We start from the raw sequence: 12,106 nt of genomic DNA on the forward strand, positions 1-12,106 counted from the left end.
AAAAATGGTACTCATATCTTCAGAGGACTGTAAAAGCCTAGAATTATAAAGGAAGATTATCAAGCGATACTGCGAGATGTTCGAGCACAACTTTAGGAAATGAGGACATAAGGACTAAGGAAAGACTTCATGTGCTTCTCAAATGTATCTCACCTCCTTTAAAGTATGTTTGTCCATGTGTTTTTCCTTTTAAAAGGCTCATATCAAAATTGCCACGAAACACGGTACCTGTTTTAAGATCTTCAAAGGGATGATAACGAAATTTAAATAAACAATATCACTTCCCGTTTCAAATGGCGGCGGCGTTTAAATGCTTTCTGAATTAAATATCCAGAAAACCATTAGTATTACAAACACTTACAAAAAATTAAGTTTTGTTGCAAATTTAAAGACAAATACAACGGTATTATTTTAAATTAGTTGAAAACTAAAAAAAGTGTTTCAGGTATTTTAGTGGTTGGGTATATATTATTTCTCGCGGATAGAAAGGGTACTCTTAGAACCAAGTGTTGATTTATTAAATTTGGGTTTTAGGATCATTAACAGCTGTTTCAAACTAAAACAGCAGAATGTACATAAACCCAATAATTAAAACCGTTTCCTGAAGTTTTAAATCCTTCATGTTATATTCATATATCGTGAAAAACCCTGAATAATAGAAATTCGTATATTTTTAATTCACAGTTTTTGCGAAATTAACGCAAAAACCCTAGTTCTCAACCACATAATCTCAAAGATAGCCACATATCTTCACAGGTGCTTTGTAAATTTTGAAGAATAGTACTATTACTGTAACAGTTACTTTTTTATATGTCGCTAAGGAGCTTCTAGAGACCTAAGGAAAAATATCTTTTTTACTCGGCAGAACACAAAGATGACTTGAAAATACTTTGATAGAAGAAAGAAAAGAAGGAGAAAAAGTCATTGTGGGGTAATTGTAGAACAAAACAATACTGAAACAATACATCAGAATTAAATGACCATTCCATACCATCCATTATGTAATGTTATTATGAATCAAAGCACTCTAAGATACATTGCTCTTGTGGAGTGTCTGCTTGGCACACACTCAATGTATTGATCTTTAATGCTCCATTTGCTCCATGAACGAATTAAAACTATTTGGTTCTATCAACCAACGACTGTGCACATATAAATACAACACATTAAACAATGTATACACCTTATTACTAATTTTCAAGCAAAATAAATACAAATACGCTTTATATAAACCGCAAAATGTTACAAGGAAATCAAAATAAACAAGATCTTTTGGCTCACTGGACTTTCGTTGCTGTTCACAAGACTCTGATACATTCACAGTTCATTGAGTAAATCCTTTTTAAATAAATAAAATTTCCAACCGAACCTATAAAAACTCTGTTGGTTTCCCAATCTAGAGATAATTTATTCGATTCCCGGAGAAGACCACAGAATTGGCAGATCCCCCAAAGAATATACGTTGTATCAAAACGCATATATAAGTTATTCTGTTTTCTTAACAATAGCAGACATAATTCTAGAGAAAATTTAATTTCTTTACCATAGCCTTTTAAAACACTAAAACAAGCAGAAACAATTTTCCCTCATACTCTAAAAAGTGAATAAAGCCCGCTTAACCCATATACATCCAAGACGTTAAAAGTCTCCGACAACCATCTAGATTTTCACATTGCCCCAGTATTGGATCTATGAGCACACGGATTAATGAAATACTCAAAGTTTTTTCCACGCATACGTATTTTATAGAAACACTGTAATTCGGTAGTACAATTATTGGTAATTTAGGTTGTCGTATTAAAGCTGATGAGTAACTAATTAGGTGTAAATTTTTGAAAAAATCAAAATTCTATTCCAAAAATGACAAATCAAGTGTGGGATCGGCTACTCAAATCGCGACTGTGGCCAGGAACGGGGATGAATGAAAGGGCAGAGGGTGTTGATAAGGCGTGTGGGTTAGTGGTGACAGGGTGGTTATTTATAAAGTGTGTCCGGCCAAGGCAAGCCGCAGACCTGGGGCGACGTAGTAGGGTGGGGGGAAGGGTGGGTCAGGGGTCTAGCCACCTGTTGAATGACCCTTATATAACGCTTCCCTTCCCTTGTAAGCAAGCACATGTTCTCAATCTTGCCTTTCCAAACGGGAGTTCGATTGGCTCTGATATAAAATAAGACAAAAACAAAAGAAAAGCTCATTTTATGTGCCTATACTATTTGTAAAATATTTGCGAAGATATACCTTTACCCTACGCAAATTCTCCAATATTGCGTATATTTATACCTTTTTTAATCTTTCAATATCACAAGAACTCTAGCAGGATCAGATTAAATTTTCTTCCTCTTCGACAAAAATCCGAAGCAGAGTATGGAATGATTCGACAGAACTCAATGAAAGTCTTTATCGAACTGTCTGTAACGCGGTAAAAATGTATACTCCTTGTTTCCATTTGACCTTATGAACTCTATGATCTTTTTGACTCAGCCGTGCATGAACACCATGTTAAATTGTTCACGAAATAGCATGCCATGAACGTAGTCCTTCTTGTTAATTCTTACTGTAGCTGTAAACAATTACAGCAATGCAAACAGATTAACGACTAAACAAGTCTCCATGGCAACACGTTGTCATTTGATACAATGAGCCTTCTAACAAAAATTGCATTGAGGAATAAAACGGTTCAGCTATAATTGGAAAGACATTAAAAGTAAAATTTCATTAATAACGCGAAAATAAAATAAAAACCGGATATCTATATATATATAAAATGAATGTTTGTATGTTTGTCCTTTATGGAATCGTGAACTATTGGACCGATCATGATGAAAATTTGTACGTATATGTATTTTTCCACGGAGAAGGTTTATAAGCTATGCCCATCCCTTTCCCGATTCAGGATTCCGCCCCACTGGTTACAGAAATACCCATAAGAAATGCATTGCAGCAAACATATGTTAACGTCTTTTCAAATTTTTAATCAGCTGTTCTTTGTAAACATATATTACACTTATAGTTTTAAAGCATAGAGTAAGCTTAAGAGAAACGACAAATTTTGTTTAAACTGTTTTTGCAATCACTGTTAAACATAGACTTTACTATCCAGATAATACAATTCAAATTTGACGTAAAAATTCACCTTTAACTGCAATATTTATTTAATATAAACCATGCTCATGCTTGATCAGAAGAGTAATGCAGATATCATAATTACTATCTTACGTTGGCTACAAATATAAAGAATGTTATAAAATCAACCTTAGTTGTTTTTTTTGACAGAAGTATGGTTCTCAAAACTCCGTGTGTACATATTCTCTCGATCGAGACAACAAAGCAAGCTCAATCGTGGCATCGGAGATATAACTAATTTAATCTAAAATTTATTATAGTAAAAAAAAAATTTACTAAGTAATATAAGGACTTCGGTTCTTAAGATTTGCGTGCGAAGCCGTGGGTAACAGCTAGATAGAGGCAGGAATATGGTACATACCTTCATAATACGCCCAAGAGGCTCACGATGGAACGACTATCAATTATCTCAGCAATGTTTAGAATGTGATAGAAAAAGAATAAGTGAATATAGTGTACTGTTTTCAACGGGAAATTGCGTGCGAAGCCGCGGGCAACTTTTGCAAAAAATTATTGAAATGCGCAGCAAAGCGCGCCGGGCCCGCTAGTAGTTTATATTTATAAGAAATCTTTTTCTTATTTCTGTTTGAGGAACCTATTCCCAAAGTTTGTAAAAGTATTTTTTTAAACACCATGCACAACCAATTTACTTGTTTCTCTTCTTCCATCTGCACAGGTTATTTTGGAACTTTTATTTAAGGATATACTTAATGATGGTATCTGCAATACCTATATTATAACAGGTTAAGGACAAATAAGAAAGTTTGTATGCAGAACCATGCATGAATTTGCAGATTTAAATTAACTTTACTTGCTACTTACTTTTTATTATTGCCCGTACTACAGTACATACCATTATTTTAAAGTCTAGTAGTGAAAATATAGGAAATGTTAGAAGAATAAATCTATACTAATAAATCTTATTAGTAGAAATATAGGAAGTAGTATAAGAATAGGAAATATTTAGCTTCAATGCAGCCTTATTGAGAAACATGAAAAGTTAACTTAAATAATTACTATTAAAGTAGTGTCTACGAATTACTTCTTGCATCTGACCAAGTGTTGTGGGAGCTTGGCATAGCTCTCTTAGTAGCATCTCTTGAAAAAAATGAAATTTTATTGACATGTGTTTTTAACATGCACTTTTGTTGCTAAAAAATTAGTTCAGAACTGTGTTTTGATGATATTAGTTTCTACTTCCTAAGGATAATGATTTTCTTTAGTCGTATAGATATGTCTCCTAATCACATTAACTTAACTTTTTACCTTTGAAGTATAAAATGTTTTCGTATTTGAAATCAATACATAAAGTGCAGGGCGTCCTCTTGCAGAAGTATAACTTATAAAATAGACTCAATATACAGTGCAGTAATCCCACCCCACAGGACCCTCAGGGTATGTCGTCTTTCGACTACACGGAAGGCCTCCCACCTTTCTTCGGGAGGGCTGGCGACCCCGGGCTGAAACCTGAGCCTAGCTGTGAGACTCTCCTCACAGTCCTTCTAGAAGCTAAGGCTTTCTATCTCTCTTTCTGAGGATCTTAGCTCAGACATCTTTATTATCTTTTCTGGCAAATCTTCCACCCACCTCTTCATATTCTATCGACCCCACTGGGTGTCACTTCCTCATCTTTTTGACGCGGCGCATACCGGAAACCCGGGGAGTGTCCCTGAATTGTCGCAGGGGACTGATGTGTGCTTGCACTGCCGATGGTGTTTTCTCATGGAATGACGCAGGAGACCATCCCCTTACGGGCCCTAACAGGAAGTGGCGCATGGACTGCAAGTGTCCGGAGCTCTGCATTTGTCTAAGGTCGGGGGGGGGCTTGTGGGGGGGGTGTGGTGAGGGGTGTGGGGGGGGGGGGGGTGTTGTGGGGGGGGAGGGTTGGGGTGGCGGGTGGGGGCGGGGTGGTGGGGCGGGGGGCGGGGGGTCGGGGCTGGGGGCGGGGGGGGGTGGGGGGGGGGGTTGTGGGGGGTGGTGGGGGGGGGGTTGTCGGGGGGGGGTCGGGGCTGAACTTGGTGGGTGGTGGTGGGGGTTGAGGGGGCGGGTGGGCCGTGTGGGGGTGGGGGCGGGGGGTCAGGGGGGCGGCGAGTGGTGGGGCGGGGGGGCGGTGGGGGGGGGGGGGGGGGTGCGGGGGGGTTGGCGGGGGTGCGGGAGGGGGGGCGGGGGGCGGGGGGGGGGGGGGGGCGGGGGGGGGGGGGGGGGGGCGGGGGAGGGGACGGGGCGTGGGGTGGGGGGGGGGGGGGGGGTTGGGGGTGGGGGGGCGGGGGAGGGAGGACGGGGGGGGGGGCGTGGCGGGGGGGAGGGTGCGGGGGGGGTGGGGGGGCGGGGGCGGCGGGGGGGGGGGGGGGGGGGTGGGGCGGTGGGGGGGGGGGGGGGGTGGGGGGGGGGGGGGGGGGGTGGGGGGGGGGTGGGAGGGGTGGGGGGCGGGGAGTGGTGGGGGGGGGGGGGGCGGGGGGGGGGGGGGGGGTGGGGGGGGGGGGTAGGGGGGGGGGGGGTGGGGGTGGGGCGGCGGGACGGGCGGGGGGCGGGGGAGGGTGGTGGGGAGGGTGGGTGGGGCCGGAGGGGGGGGGGGGGGGGGGGCGTGGGGGGGGGGGGGGGGGGGGGAGGGGGGGTGGGGGGGGGGTGGGAGGGGTAGGGCGGGGGAGCGGGGGGGGGGGGGGGGGGGGGGGACGGAGGCGGGGGCGGGGGGGGTGGACGGGGGGTGGGGGGGGGGGGGGGGGGGCGGGGGCGGGGGGCGGGGGGGGGGGGGGGGGGGGGGGGGGGGGGGGGGCGGGGGGAGGGGCGGCGGGCGGGGGGGGGGGGGTCGGGGGGGGGGGGGGGGCGGGGGGCGGGGGGGGGGGGGGGGGGGGGTGGGGGGGGGGGGGGGGGGCCGGGGGGGGGGGGGCGGGGGGGGGGGGCGGGGGGGGGGGGGGCCGATGGGGTGGGGGGGGCGGGCTGGGGGGGGGGGGGTGGGGGGGGGGGGGGGGGTGCGGGGGGGGAGCGGGGGGGTGGGGGGTGAGGGTGGGGGGGGTGGGGGGGGGGGGGGGGGGGGGGCGGGTCGGGGGGGGGGGGCGGACGGGGGGGCGGGGGGGGGGGCGGGGGGAGGGGGGGGGGGGAGCGGCTGGGTTGGAGGGGGGCGAGGGTTCGGGGGGGGGGGGCGGGGGGGCGGCGGGGGCGGGGGGTGGGGGGGGGGGGGGGGGTCGGCGTGGGGCCGGGGGGGTGGGGGGGGTGTTGGGGGGGGGAGGGGCTGGGTGGGGGGGCGGGGTGCGGGGTTGGGGGGGGGGGGTGGGTTGGGGGGTGTGGTTGGTGGCGGGGGGTGGGGGGGGTGGGGGGGGGGTGGGGGGGGGGGGTCGGGGGGGGGGGAGGGGGGGGGGTGCCGCCCCAGGCACGTCAGGTTTCCGGTGCTGTGGATAACGAGGACGTGGCCCCAGGGAATCTGGGGTAGAGGCTCAGTCCTCGAGGGTACACCCTTCCTCGATTTTCCGGGCCGCCCTTGTCGCACGATGCGCTGGTAAACCTAAAGTATGGAATTGCAAAAACCCATCGACAACGATAACCAGAAAGGTTGGAGAAGTGAATTCCCCCCCCTCTCCTTCGGTGTACTGCAAGACCTCGTTTGGCTAAGAGTAGACGTTTATTAAGGTACCCCTCCTTCGCGACCCTCAATCACGAGACTCCGCCCCTTCGGCAACTTCTGCATGGCCAGCTTCCTGTGCCTCACAATAAGAACGGTTACAACCGTTATTGTCTCTATGAGTTCAGAGTCGGATGAGACACCAGTCTAAGTCAGGGAAATATTTTTTCCCTTGGCTTCCCCCGATGGGAAGAACCGGAGTATAGCGGCGGATCACCATATTCACGGGGTAAAGAGGATGAAAGACGTCCTTACCGACATGCGAGGCAGCTACGTCCCGAGACAAAAGAGCCTAAGCACGGCAGTCAGGAACGCAGTGATCACTCCTGGAGACGTCTCTAGATCTGATCGGTTACATTTATTGCAAGGTCTGGAAGTTATCGATGGAGAGACTGCAGAGAGAAAGTTGCGAAAAAGAGACTCAGGCCCCATCACCATCTATGGTGGCAGCAGCCCTCTACCACGGCTGGGAAAAGGAGCGGCCGGAAGTCCCCCCCTGAACAACCAAAGGAGGAAAAGCTGCAGAGAGACGCCGGAGAGCCAGCTTCTGTCAAACGGATACAGAAGAGAGCGAGTTTCGCCCGTGTAAGTCCTCAAAAAAGAAAAAAAGGAAAGCGAAAGGCCTTAGATAAGAGTCGGAAGAGGCAAGACCTACTCCACCTCCCCCCCACAGTAAAAGAAGCCGGAGAAACTCCCCGCGTTCCAGGCCTGTGAGGCAAGGTTGGTGATTGTCAAGCCACAAGCTGGCAAGTCATACGCCGAGATTCTTGTTTGCAATGATTGCTGGAGTTACACCCGAAGAGTCAGGCATCCGTGGTAACGCCACATAAGGGAAGACTGTTCACGGGAGGAGTATTACCTGGAAATACCCGCAAATGCCTACGACCAGAAGTGAAAACACCAGAGGCGATACAAGAAGGCGGTGGGCGACAGGGGCGATGTTTCGCTTCCATTTGTATCCTAAGGCAAGGCTAAGATCCAAGATCTGGATGCCTTGACCACCGAAGCCGACAACTCGTGACGCCCTAAGCAGGAGTTTCCTGTCCTTGTTGGCGAAAATTAGGGTAACCCTCTTCAAGCCTAACCGGCAAGAGATCAGAGGAAGGCCGTGGTTGAGCTGCTCTAAAGTGACCCCTTGACATACTCCAAAAGGGGAATAATCAGGTCCGGGTGGTCGTCCTGCCGGATACGGGGCCGTGTGGATGTGGACAGATGCTTCCGCTGTCCTCGGCTTACGTGTCACACTAGGAGGAAACTGTTTCCGACCGGATAGGAGAGTAACTGTATTTGGAAATGCGGCAGCGCCCGAACACAAGGGCGGCGGTTATGCAACGTGGGGCTCCTTCCTTGCTTCTTATGTACTCGGAAACCCGGATCAAAAGACAGATCATGTTCCAGGATCAGGGCCGTGCGGTGTTTTCAAAGAAAGCCCTAGACGACAGTGAAAGCCCGTGCTAGGCCAACGAAAATGATCCGATTTAACCAGGCCAATCTGCAGAGATTCACGCTGTCGGACGCAATCCTTGAACAGCAGGCCTGTAGACAAAGCCCAGATAGTGTATCGTCAGTGGAACCCGTCCGAACCAAAACCAGCTCATCTTTGGTTTTTTTACGATGGACTCGGCACTGCTGCTGTTTGATCGCAGACAGTCGTGGGTTTCCGCGTACTGAGTCATGGTCCGGTGACGGTTATGTCTGGGTTAAGTTGAACGAGCGTACCATTTACAGTGTGTACCTCTCCCCAATTTAACTCCGGTTCCGCGCGAGAGTACCTGGAAATGTTGGAAGCCGCTGGAAGACAGTCTCCGAAGCGTCCCCCTGGCGTGTTTATAGTGGCGGGTGACTTCAACGCCCTGCGTCGAATGGGGTAGCCCGTGACTAACGGTAGGGGAAATACATATTTTTGGAGATGGTCTCGAGACTCGATTTGGAAGTCGCGAATAGAGGGACAAGCCGACCTTCCGAAGCACTCCCCCTCGGTGAGATCAATACCAGACATTACGAATGGTATCGGCCGATTTGTTTTCCCTTTAGTAGCGGAATGGCGAGTGATGGAACGTCTACAGTCTAGTGACCACTAGTTCATCGCTTTCCCTCTCTCATCGAAAATCTGCTGCCGCTGCTGGCGAATACCCGAACACTCATGCTGAATCTGGCAAGCTGGACAGTTGAAAAGCTTGTCGAGCAAGCTAGATCGTAGTATCGATGCTGGTGTTCCGGGGTTTCCCGATTCCACTGAAACAGCTGAGGTGATGCTTATAGTCGACTCTTCATGAAACTGATAGATCAACTCTTGCAATTCGTCATGCCGTCGGAAACGACCTTACCGGGGGCTGTCGCCATGCCATCTGGAGTACGGACTGAAATTGGCCGACTTCAGAGAAACAGCACTAATGTGCAGAACGTAGAGCGCAGCCAAGCTCGAAACTCGGCTGAAGCTAATAACTAGGTCGGCCAGAGCACAAGGCTGCTAAGTTTAAGCAAAGCACGATGCTGGCGTGTGAGCTCTGCCGCAGGAAGTGAACGTCGGACCCTTGTTGAAGAGGATACAAACTTGTGCGAAAAAAAGCTAGGAGGACAAGGAAAAAGCACGAAATATGCCTGCTGGAATTGATTTCGACGATCGTGTAAGCTCTCTTCCCAAGTCCACCCTGTAAGGCGGGAGGAGAGAGTAGCGAGACACGTTACCGATACGTTTCCCATTTTTATACTACTGAGCAGAGGAGCTTGTATCGGCGGTGTCTACCTATGCGCACAAGAAGCGCTCCTGGACCTGATGGCATTTCCAGCTGAGGTTTTGAAGATTGTGGCGGCGAGTTTATCCGCTCTTGCTGCTGAACATGTGATATTGCCATGTTTGTGTTTAGCTGTGTGTGTACCCGTCGCCTGAAAGGTGCTAGTTGGCGCTGATCAGCAAAGGCAAATTAATCCGAACTCCGCCGTCGGCATACAGGCCACTTTTGTAATGCTTGACAAACCAGCGGGGAAGCTCTATGAAAAGGTTGCTGACACCTACCAGGTATGCCTGTCGTCCTCTCGAAGCCCGGAGATCTCTCTCCCCGTGTCAGACATGGCTTTCGAAAGCGACACAACTCTGAACGCCCTTATACAGAGGTGAATCAGTGCGTCCAGCAGGCCGAAACAGCTTGGTCACCAGGCTCGTCCGATTGTGCTGTTGGTTACAATTGACGTAAAAACCGCGTTTAAAGCTCTGCTCTGTGGGAGGTGACATGCTGGAAGGCGTTGCAGCGGGACGGTTCAGTGTGCCGACTATCTCCTGGACATTGTGCAGACTACCGGAAGAACCGAACGGCTATTGTATGAAACCCAAGACGGAAGGAGAACAAAAGAGGTCACATGCCGGTGCGGAGCTCAACGGTCTATCTCGGCCCCATACCTATGAATGTTTCATACGATGTTGCTTGGCCTCGAAATGCCCCCACTGACGTCTACCTCGTGGTTATCTGAATGACGTGGCCTGCAGTCATGCAACGGCGAGGACGCCGACTTGGTCACAGTTACGGCCATAATCAGTAATTAGGATATCGGGTCAATGCCTAGATACGAGGCCATGGACTTGAGCTGGCGGTCTCCAAGAACCGAAATCGTTATGCTCACACGACATCGACGGAGAAAATCCCCACGTCTGATTCTCTCCTATGAATGTGGGGGGTGTCCGAGGTTCGGACAATGACTGCGGTCGAAGTACCTGGGTTGTTTTACTCCTGACTGCCGTCTTCCGGTATTTGGAGCACATTCAGGGCGGTGTGGTGACAAAGCCTCTAGGTGGTTATGTCCTCTGCGCAGGCTGATGGCTAACGTAGAAGCCTAGTGTCAAGTGAAGCGACGCCTCATCAATGTCTACTGTAACTGACTCAACCTTCTGTATGGCGCAGAGGTTGGGGCGGTTTCACGAGGATAAGGCGATACAGTCAAAAGCTGTTTATCGTACAGGAGAAGAGCGGCACATAGGGTCGCCTGCGCCTATCGCACCGTTCCGGTTCAGCCGGGCCGGTCGTGGCTGCGTGATTCCTATTGACACTGCTGGCCATCGAGAGACAGACCGTCCTTCCGGAGGCTGCCGAGCGGGTAGAAAGGATGCCTTGGCTGCTGCCAGGCGGAAGACTTCTTCAGGTATGGCAGCGGAGTGGAGGAAGGATTGGACGGGGCCGCTGGACCTTTCCGTCCTCAATTCGAGAGCTACTATCCTGGATACGATCGTGGCCACGGGAGATGATTTCTACCTGTGTCAGTTCCTGTGACAGGGGCCTGGTTTTAACTTATGGAAGTACCTCAACAGGATGGGAAAAGTCAGGTCGCCTCGGTGTGCTTACTCGCCCGGAGGAAAAGATGATGTTCATCAACACCTTCTTCGCTTGCGGGCCGCTTCAACCGAGGCAGGGCAAACGCTCGCCACCACAGTGGGTGATGTTACGGCAGAGAGACCATTGTGGAGATGATGCTGCAGAATGAGGACGCCTGGAATGCAGTCCACCACTCACTACATGCGATCCATCATCAGAAGCCGTGAAGACGGATGCCTGGCCAGACCCCTAGCTTCCGAAACAGTAGTTTTGGTCCTGGTTGAGACATAATACACACGGACCAGGCAAGAATGTCATCCGAAAGGTGTTCCGGCCTGGCTCTCCCGTGGCCCGTAGGGGGTTTTAGTGGGTAGTCCGCACGGGAGTCCCACACTTCCGTGCGCAAATGCACTTCCCCCCTACGTAAAAAAAAAAAAAAAAAAGTGCAGTAATCTGGTACGGTAACTATCCAGGTTTCTCACAAGGGCCTCAAGGGCTTCTTTAGGTTAAATCACCACCAAGACAATAAATAGTAACCACTAACGTCACAATAGGAGGTGACCAGGTTTAGAGCATGGTTTGCGTTGCAAAGGGACGGAATGAAAGTCAGACACACCGTAGAGATTTTTAAGTATTACTGACGTTTACACCAATTAAGAGTTTAGGATCATTGGGTTGCAACTGACTTTGGAAAGCTTTTGGATGAATTGGTGATAGAGTAAAGTTTTGGAACTGGGAATCTCTGAATTCGAAACGTGCTAGAATCTTGGTGACCGGTTAGGATTAATGGTGGGAGACTAGTTCAGGGTTTTGGATTTTATGGGTATCACTGATTTTTAACCGATTATGGATATATTAGTAATTATTTGTTATCACTTACTTCGTATCTTTTTATTTATCTTGATGACTAGATAAAGTTTTGTTATTTCTTTGGTATCACTTATTTCGTACCTTTCATATGTCGGTAACTTGTAATGGTTTTCGAATTTTTGGGGTACTACTTATTTACAAAAACTATGAGTGTGACGAGAAAGCAAAGTTCTTATCCAAAGAATTTCTGGGTCT

General features: G+C 49.4%; 1 pseudogene; it reads right to left on the minus strand.

The window, feature by feature from the left end:
* Nucleotides 1–4,738: 4,738 nt before the first annotated feature.
* On the minus strand, nucleotides 4,739–8,413 carry LOC124368206 (annotated as a pseudogene).
* Between the last annotated feature and the right edge of the window lie 3,693 nt (nucleotides 8,414–12,106).

The sequence above is a fragment of the Homalodisca vitripennis genome, chromosome 8 (genome assembly GCF_021130785.1).
Source record: "Homalodisca vitripennis isolate AUS2020 chromosome 8, UT_GWSS_2.1, whole genome shotgun sequence".
Classification (NCBI taxonomy): Eukaryota; Metazoa; Arthropoda; class Insecta; order Hemiptera; family Cicadellidae; genus Homalodisca; species Homalodisca vitripennis.